Source organism: Dama dama, chromosome 21 (assembly GCF_033118175.1).
Source record: "Dama dama isolate Ldn47 chromosome 21, ASM3311817v1, whole genome shotgun sequence".
NCBI lineage: Eukaryota > Metazoa > Chordata > Mammalia > Artiodactyla > Cervidae > Dama > Dama dama.
The window spans coordinates 10,929,778-10,939,264 of NC_083701.1; the positions used below are offsets into that span (position 1 = coordinate 10,929,778).

The window sequence follows — 9,487 nt, forward strand, 5'->3', positions numbered from 1 at the left end:
TCCAGTGGTTAAGATTCTGTGCCTTCACTGCAGCGAGTCTGGGTTTGATCCCTGGTTGGGGAACTAAGATCCCACATGCCACACAGTGTAGAAAAAAAACAAAAAGTGAACTTAGTTGAAATTTGCCCATGGTCCACAGCAAAAAAGCAGAGGATGGGGTCATTCATCACCCAGACTTTAGGTGTTCAGGGGATAATCTCTGGAGGATCTGTCCCATGCCCATTAGAAGGATCCACATGATTACTGGTGAGGAGGCAGGAAGAGCAATCTCCAATGGGTTCCCTGATGTCAGCCACAGAGGGGAACCCGGGAGAGGCAACTGGCAGCCATCGCCCATTCAGTGAAAGCCCGAGCTGGGAGTGCCATTTAGAGAGTTGACCGATGTTAGGAGGGAGGAAACCATAGTCCAGAGGAGGTAGTTCTCAGCCTAAGGCCTCTCAGGAAGTTGAGGCAGAGCTGGGACCACTAAATCCCATCACTTATATCATCCACTCCACCCCACAGACCCAGAGGCCTGGTTGTTGAGCCTTTTCAGCTGCAAAGACAAGAATCACAGCCGGTGGGTTCCTATAAGTAGACTAGGAATTATAAAAAGACCACTTGCCTCAAAGAAGACGCTTCCTTTGGCCAGGAGCTTTCTTGCTACTTTTAGGAACAAGATAAATGATTCAGCCATAGTTAAAAATGACTTTGAGAGATATGCATAAGGAAAGTTCTGATGGAGTCTCCCAGGGCAAGCTTACCAGCTAATAGCCATAAAAATTCTGGCAGAATTCAATCAGCCCTGTCATGAAAGACAGGTGATAGATCTGTGCTCAAAAAAGTAGGACACTGGAACTGGAGGCAGCACCAAGTCTCATAAAAAATGGCAGGCAGCAGGAGCTCACCCCAAGACATCTAGATTTGTAATCAATTAAAGGAAAAAAAAAAAGGACAAATCCTGGAACTAAAAGAAAACAATCAAGAAATCTCTAAAGGCAGGAGGGGGTTAGGGAGACTGTGAAAACAAAATACTAACATTACTGCATCCCTACTTTGTGTTGAAAACTTTACATGCATTATTTATTTATCCTTGTGGGGTTCTACAAGTCATTATACCCATTTCACAGATGAGGAAATTAAGGTTCAAAGAGTAAAATGTCTTGCTTTTGGTCTCAAAGCACATCAGTGGTGATATAAGTTAGAGGTTGGTCAGGCAAAGTGAAAACAGTCTAGGTGTTTTAAGCTGAAAAAGATTAGCTGTGTTAACCCTAAGTAGACATCAGAAGCTTACAAAACTGTTGGCGGACCCCAAAAAGTGAAAGTCAGGGCAGTGTAGGATGGATCTGCCTATCATAGCTTTCAGGTTTGCCATTGCACCTGGATATATCCACCCAAAAATGAGGATAACACAGGAAGGCACTGTCAAGGCTGTGCCTCTGCCAAAGCTCCAAACTGGAAACAATTGTTAGGGAAATACAGAAGCTGCTGCAAAGAATTTTACATCTACCAAAACTGCTGCCAGCAAAAGCAAAATGGTTTCTATTCCCTTCTTTCTTCTATGTCTCAGGGACACTCATTTCACTGTAAGAACCTAAGCCACATCTGGAACCATGTCGTTGTTCAGTTGCTCAGTCATGTCCACCTCTTTGCTACTCCATGGACTGCAGCACACCAGACTTCCCTGTCCATCACCAACTCCTAGAGCTTGCTCAAACTCATGTCCATCGAGTCAGTGATGTCATCCAACCATCTCATCCTCTATCGTCCCCTTCTCCTCCTGCCTTCAATCTTTCCCAGCGTTAGGGTCTTGAGTCAGCTCTTTGCATCAGATGGCCAAAGTACTGGAGCTTCAGCATCAGTTCTTCCAACGAATACTCAGGGTTGATATCCTTTAGAAATGACCGGTTTGATCTCCTTGCAGTTCAAAGGACTCTCGTCTTCTCCAACACACAGTTCAAAAGCATCAATTCTTCAGTGCTCAGCCATTCTTATGGTCCAATTCTCACATCCATACCTGACTCCTGGAAAAACCATACCTTTGACTAGAAGGACCTTTGTCAGTTGGAACCATGCCAACAGGCAAATAAAGGAAATATAGCTCCCAGTCTTCCAGCCTCTACAATACAAGGAAGAGACAGAAAGGCAGGGGAATGGTGCTGGGGGCCCACAGATAAAATCCAGGGCAGCAAAGGAGCTGGAAACCCCTCAGTTCTGTCTGACTCCAAAACTTGCATGTTTTCCACCATCTATTCTTCTAACTTGAGAAAGATGTGTAGGAAAACAAGTTTAAAGAAAATTAAAAGTTATTACAGATGACAAGCAGCATTTGCATATTGCTTTCTTTTTTTTTTTTTTTTTTATTTTTTTATTAGTTGGAGGCTAATTACTTCACAACATTTCAGTGGGTTTTGTCATACATTGATATGAATCAGCCATGGATTTACACGTCTTCCCCATCCCAATCCCCGCTCCCACCTCCCTCTCCACCCGATTCCTCTCGAAACATCCCACCCTCGCCTTCTCCCACAGAGTTCAAAAGTCTGTTCTGTATTTCTGTGTCTCTTTTTCTGTTTTGCATATAGGGTTATCGTTACCATCTTTCTAAATTCCATATATATGTGTTAGTATGCTGTAATGTTCTTTGTCTTTCTGGCTTACTTCACTCTGTATAAGGGGCTCCAGCTTCATCCATCTCATTAGGACTGGTTCAAATGAATTCTTTTTAATGGCTGAGTAATATTCCATGGTATATTGTACCACAGCTTCCGTATCCATTCTTGCATATTGCTTTCAAAAGAATAAACACAAGTAAAGAGTTAAGTACTTTCCTTCAATATTTAAATGAAATAGTATAGAACTACTTATTGCCAGGAAAATCAATCTATCCTTAAGTTAGTTGAAAAGAGTTTATGGATCATTATGATTTATTGATATATTAACATATGCAATGTTATTTTCAGAAATCACTGAATCCCAAACTCATGTACATGGAGAAACAACAAAAAAATCTTGCAATATACTAAGAACAACAAATCTGAATGGCACCCAAGCTTAGAAAGTGATGTGTTTTTTGTTTTTGTTTTTGGCTGAACTGAATCTATTAAAGTGTTACAGAAGCAGGCATCAGTAGTTCACACAAAACTCAAGTCTCAAAATGCATCATGTCTACAAACAAGACGAGATCTGTATGTTTTGCTAGCAAAAGTTTAAAAATACATAGCATCGGGAATTCCCAGCAGTCCAGTGGTTAGGACTCAATGTTTTCACTGCTGGGGCCCTGGGTTCAAACCCTGGTCAGAGATCTAAGATCCTGCAAGCTGTGCAGCCAATGATAATAACTATAAATTAAAATTAAAATACATAGCACTGACAAAAATGTATTGCTTTTTGAACTGCTTGTGAATTATGGAAAATATTTAAGCAGGCTGAACCAAGGAAATGAATGGCAAATAAGGTACAGTATTTTATGAAACTAGAAACTTGGCTGAGCTCCATAAAAGATGAGGCATTTTGGCTAGCCAGTGGGAAGTTGCACTGACCTTGTTCCTTTGTGACACAGATCACAGTGGGAAAATGTAGGTGTTATTTTGGAAAGGGGTTCCTGATCAAAGCTTACAATGTGATTTTATGTGCACGATCTCATTTGAAATTCATGACCACCCTACAAAGGATAAGACTATATTACTCCTGCTTCAGGAGGAATAATGGAGGTGTGAGTATGGAGTTCAGTCTTTAAGGACATTGAGTTGGCCTTGGTACTACCTTGTGTTAACATTGGGTCCTTTGGAATTTCGTCCCAGCTTCTCTGCTTCCTGGTTGTGTGACCTTGGTCCAACACGTCACCTTTCTGGAACATTGCCGCTGACATATCTATTTATCTGGGAGAACTGTCACAAGGACCACCCATGTCAACCCATTAATTAATCATCTATTCTGCACTATACGCTAGATTATAAGAAAATCATGCCTGTGAGGAATAAACTTGCATAAAGTTAAAAAAGCTACATAAGAGCAAATCATTAGCATATCAATATATTTTCCTGATATTTGCCTCTTACTAATAAAAGTCAAATATAGGGGGAAATTTGACTCCCTGTTCCAATTGACTTAATTCTTATTGACTAAAATAACAGAAAAAGAAAGTGGGTTCTGTCACAAAGAAAATGAAAATATGATGAGAAGACAAAACATGAGCAGGAAGATCACCTCTGGTGCTCTTTTCCTCTAAACCTTTCCAGGACCCATCATGGATGTGTTAGTCAGGGTTTCTAGTAAGATGTGTGTGTGTGCGTGTGTGTGTGTGTGTGTGTACATTCTTTAGTTGCTAAGTTGTGGACAACTCTTTGCAACCCCAAAGACTGTAGCCTACCAGGCTCCTCTGTCCATGGGATTTTCCCAGCAAGAATACTAGAGTGGGTTGCCATTTCCTTCTCCAGGGGATCTTCCAATCCAAGGATGGAACACGTGTCTCCTACATTGGCAGGCGGGATTTTTAAAAAAGGAATAATAAATTTTGACCATGATAAATCCCCTCGCATTAGCACTGGTCTAAAAATTATCTATACCTTTCCCATTTTGCAGATGAGAAACTTTAGTCATGATCTCACACCTCACAGTGGTGCAAGCCTGACAAGATCTCTTATCTCCCAAATCCCAGTCCATTGCCCTCCACCATTTTGAGGCAAGCACATGCACCTGTTGCACATTATTCATGAGACTCCTTCATTCCTGGGTCCTGAGATTTCTTTCAAGATGCAATGATTTGCAGTTCAAAACCATTAACACAAAACAGAGATTTTATTAAAGAGTAAATCTGTTTACTAAATGTGTGTGTTAGTTGCTCCGTCATGTCCAACTCTTTGCAAACCCATGGACTGTAGCCCACCAGGCTCCTCTGTCCATGGGATCCTCCAGGAAAGAATACTGGAGTGGGTTACCATTCTCTTCTCCATGGGATCTTCCTGACCCAGGGATCGAACTCAGATCTCCTGCATTGCAGGTGGATTCTTTACCATCTGAGTCACAAATAGATTATCATAAATAAATAGAATTATTAAGGACCTTAAAAGGATTTACCTTTTTTTTTCATTTATTTTTATTAGTTGGAGGCTAATTACTTTACAATATTGTAGTGGTTTTTGCCATACATTGACAGGAATCAGCCACGGATTTACCCCCTCCCGCCTCCCGCCCAAGGATTTACTTTGATACTGCAGCCAACTATTGCTCTGGGCTTTCCTGGTCGCTCAGCGGTAAAGAATCCGCCTGCCAACGCGAGAGACCAAGTTCAGTGGGGTCACAAGGAATCGACTCGACTGAAACGACAGCACAAACACACAGCCATTTCTCTAGTCGCTTGAAAGCGAGTAGTTATGGCCAAAGACCAAAGGGCCAGAACAAACCATTAGCAAAGGCATAAATCTGGGCTCTGTTTAGTCTTTTGTGAGGGATAATCACGTGTTCATTGAAGTGAGACCGTATGAGTCAGTTATGCATTGGCTAAGCACAACCACTGTTTAGCAATTCAGAAGTTACAGTAAAAACATGTGTGGAAATTCCAACATGTCATCATTTACTTCTGAGGCTAATGAGTACTATGGGGATAATCATTTCACATGAAGAAAATCACCATCTTACCTTCAGCAATAAATAATGGACTGCGTACACAGGAGCGACCCTCAGTTTGCCCCGTCTGCCCAGACTGAGAGCTGCTTGGATGTGGTACTTTTGGTGCTAAAAAGTCCCTGTTTCTGGAACAAGTTGGTCACTGCATGTATGTGCCTACTATGTGCTAGGCATCATGAGGATGTGCAGAGAGAAGTGAAATACGACCATTTTCCTTAAAAAATTACAACAATGTTGGAGGTATTTTTAACCTTAATGTGTCTTTATCTTTGCATTTCCAAGTATATGACCTTCTCTCTCATCACCCAAAGGCATCCATCTGCGTTGGCAAGGAAGTAGATGGAATGTGTGTGATCAGGACTCTTCCAGCAGAAATGCAAAGAGATGGAAAGCACATTTGGTATTTAGCTTTTGAATACTAAAATAGAACTTCCAAGACAATACTTTAAAAGCCATACTTACCAAGATATAGTATCTCTTCTTCAAGCACCAGTGAACATATGAAGAACCAGTCTGGCTGAAGTGAACACTGGGTTTTTTTCTAAGCAAGGCACAGAACAGTGCTCAAGATTTGACATGACCAATGTCCCACTTGATGGGCATCCTTCTGACCCAGTGGAGGAAGAAGCCTGAGGCAGGGGAGCAAGCAATCGGAAACATATGCAATGGATTCTACCTCCCGAATTTCAAAATGGGGGAGTTGATAGCTTGAAGGCTTAGCCAGGTGCCCCTGGTGTCCCAGCCAGCCCCTCAAAGTGGAGCCGTTACATCGATTACACTGGTGAATCAACACAGTGAGGCAGAGAAGCTGCCCAGACTGGCACTCTTGAGCCTCCCTCAGCCCCGCCCCACCCTCAGTCTGGAATGGACCCCGGGGTCTCTGCATTCTTGGCCGGGAAGTTGGCAGGTAAGAGCACTGACTGCCCCAGGGGACCTCATAAGGTCAAGAGGCAAAGTGGCAGAAGCATGTGGACCATGGGGATGAGCAGCCATGCTGGGGGCAGGAGACAGGGCAGGGAGCATAGGAGACAGAGAGTGAGAGAAAGAAGGGGAAAACAAACCCCAAGTTCACCAGCTGCACCTCAAGGTCACCAGTGCAAGTGACCTGGAAACCAATCCAAATCACTGAGAAAGCATCTCTGTCCACAGATCCTCCCCAGGGCCACAAAGACAGATGTCCCTCTCCCCTACTAGATACCATCTTTGGGAAGAAAGGAGGTAAACACTGAATAATTGAGCATTTACTGAATGGACTGTTTGAAAACAAAAGAGGTGTTTTATTTTAAATTTTTTTCAAACTTTTTACTCTGTATTGGGGTATAGCTTCCCTGGTGGCTCAGATGGTAAAGAATCCTGACAACGCAGGAGACCCGGGCTTGATCCCTGGTCAGGAAGATCCCCTGAAGAAGGGAATGGCGACCCACTCCAGTATTCTTGCCTGGAGAATGCCATAGACAGAGGAGCCTGGTGGGCTCCTGGTAGTCCATGGGGTCTCAAAGAGTCAGACAAGCTGAGCAACTAACACTTTCACATAGCCAATTAACAATGTTGCTATAGTGCAGGTGGACAGCTAAGGGACACAGCCACACATACACATGTATCCATTCTCAACCAAACTCCCCTCCCATCCAGGCCACCACAAAACACTGAGCAGATTCCCTGTGCTATCCAGTAGGTCCTTGCTGATTATGTATTTTAAATATAGCAGTGTGGACATGTCCTTCCCCAACTCCCTAACTATCGCTTCCTCCCATCCGACCCCCCAGCAACCATACAAAAAGAGGTTATTTAAACCAGAGGAGACTTATATGCAGTTTACCAGCAAATAAAATTCTTTCTACGCCCATCTCACCCTCTCCTCTCTCTCCCAAACTCCTATCCTGTATGGTGGGGGCTCATAAAGTTTTCATCAGTGATTGGAAACAAGGTAACTCCATTTTTTACACACACTGTATAAGCAATGGTATGAAATTTTCTTTGACCCAACCTCACAGTGTGTAGGCTAGAAAAGATTACAAAGGGAACATGAACAAATTGCAAAGGAGGAATTTTTTAAAGGCAGATCAGCTCACTACTTGTTGGGTGTGGCTTGAAAATAAGGGTGTCAGACAGGGATGTTTTAATTGAGGAAGATTCCTGAAAACCTCATCTTGTCACATCAGAGATTAGGTTGTGCTGCGCTGACCAGCAACCCCCACCTTTCAGCAGTCAGAACCACAACGCGGGCTTCCCTGGGGGTCCAGTGGTTAAGAATCCCCCTGCCAATGCAGGGGACACGGGTTCGATCCCGGGTCCAGGAAGAGTCCACATGCCGCAGGGCAACTGAGCCCATGAGCCACAACTACTGAGCCCGAGTGCTGCAGCTGTTGACGCCTGTGCGTCATACAGCCTGTGCTCTGCAACAAGAGAGGCCACCGCAAGGAGCAGCCCTGCACCCCGACTAGAAAGTAGTCCCTGCTCGCCGCAGTGCGAGAAAGCCCAAGGGCGGCAGCAAAAATAAATGCGTGATTTTAAAAAGAAACACAAATTTACATATATATATAAACCCACCAATGTTTATTTGTTGCTCTTACCGTGTGACTATTGTGGGTTGGTGGGTCTATGTTCACCACACTGCTTCAGTGTGTGCTCAGTCGCTAGGTCTTGTCCCACTCTTTTGCAACCCCATGGACAACCCACCAGGCTCCTCTGTCCATGGGATTTTCCAGGCAGGGTACCGGAGTGGGTTGCCATTTCCTCCTCCAACTGCTTCAGGAACCCAGACTCATGGGACAGCCACAATCTGGAACTCTGACAGTCACTGCAAAGAGAAAAAGAGCTCAGAAGGGTGTCAAACTTGCAATTTTATGCTTCAGCCCTGAGTGCTAGCATCCACTTGTCCTCACAGCTCACATACGGTTCTAACCCCACTGCTCCACCCAGTGAAAAGGAGGCCAGGGAGCCTAACACTACCATGTGCCCAGAAATATCTGGCAAACCACATGTAAGGTGAGACTGTGTTATTTCCTTATATGATGTTCTTTCAACATCACATGATTCAAAGTCAAATTGGGTGCACATATAAGCTTAGTAATCGGCTAAAGTTATAATCAGCAAACAGTTAAGTCTTCTTCCTCCTTAATTCTATCTCTGCTTCCATTAGAATAAGTGTATCCTCCAGCAAGCTCCTCAGGCAACACTCCCCCTTCCCACTTTTGTCAGCCTGATCTGCCCAAACACGTCAGAATTCCCCGAAGTGGACAATGCTTAGGCTCAAGCTACCTTTATCTTCAGCTCAGTCACTCAGTCACGTCTGACTCTTTGCAACCCCATGGACTGTAGACAGTCAGGCTCCTCTGTCCATGGGATTTCCCAGGTAAGAATACTGGAGTAGGTTGCCACTTCCTCTTCCAGGGTATCTTCCCTACCCAGGGATCAAAGTCAAGGCCCTTGCATCTCCTGCATTGGCAGGTGGATTTTTACCACCAAGCACCACCTGGGAAGCCACTCCCCACTTCCTTTATCTTAGTTCTTAGCAACTTTTATTGTTCCACTTGATAACAGTAATAAAATACATTATTTTTTTCTAAAGTACTATATGAATTGCATCATGCCCAGAAAGGAAAAAGTCACATATACACTACATTCTGGAAGAGGTTCCATGATTTTCCTCACCTGAACACAAGAATCATGACTGAAATTTTTAGAGCAGGTCTATCCTGTCTGTAATTTGGAGGGGACCTGAAACTTAAGATGTTATTAGTAACCCAGATAATAGTTGGGTGCTCAGAGATTTATGTAAAATGGATTCAAACCCCTTCCCTCAGGTCTGCGGAAGCCTAGAGCCCTCTTTGTTATTCCTCTGCCTTTCCAGAGCTTTCTCTCCTGAGCACCTCTCGTC

General features: G+C 43.7%; 1 long non-coding RNA gene across 1 annotated transcript; it reads right to left on the bottom strand.

Annotated features, from left to right (window-relative positions):
- Positions 1-2,503: 2,503 nt before the first annotated feature.
- On the bottom strand, positions 2,504-8,967 carry LOC133042263 (uncharacterized). Its single transcript, XR_009689459.1, has 3 exons — positions 8,869-8,967; positions 8,181-8,407; positions 2,504-2,769 (listed from the first exon to the last, which is right to left on the bottom strand). It is a non-coding gene; the product is annotated as an uncharacterized LOC133042263 (long non-coding RNA).
- Between the last annotated feature and the right edge of the window lie 520 nt (positions 8,968-9,487).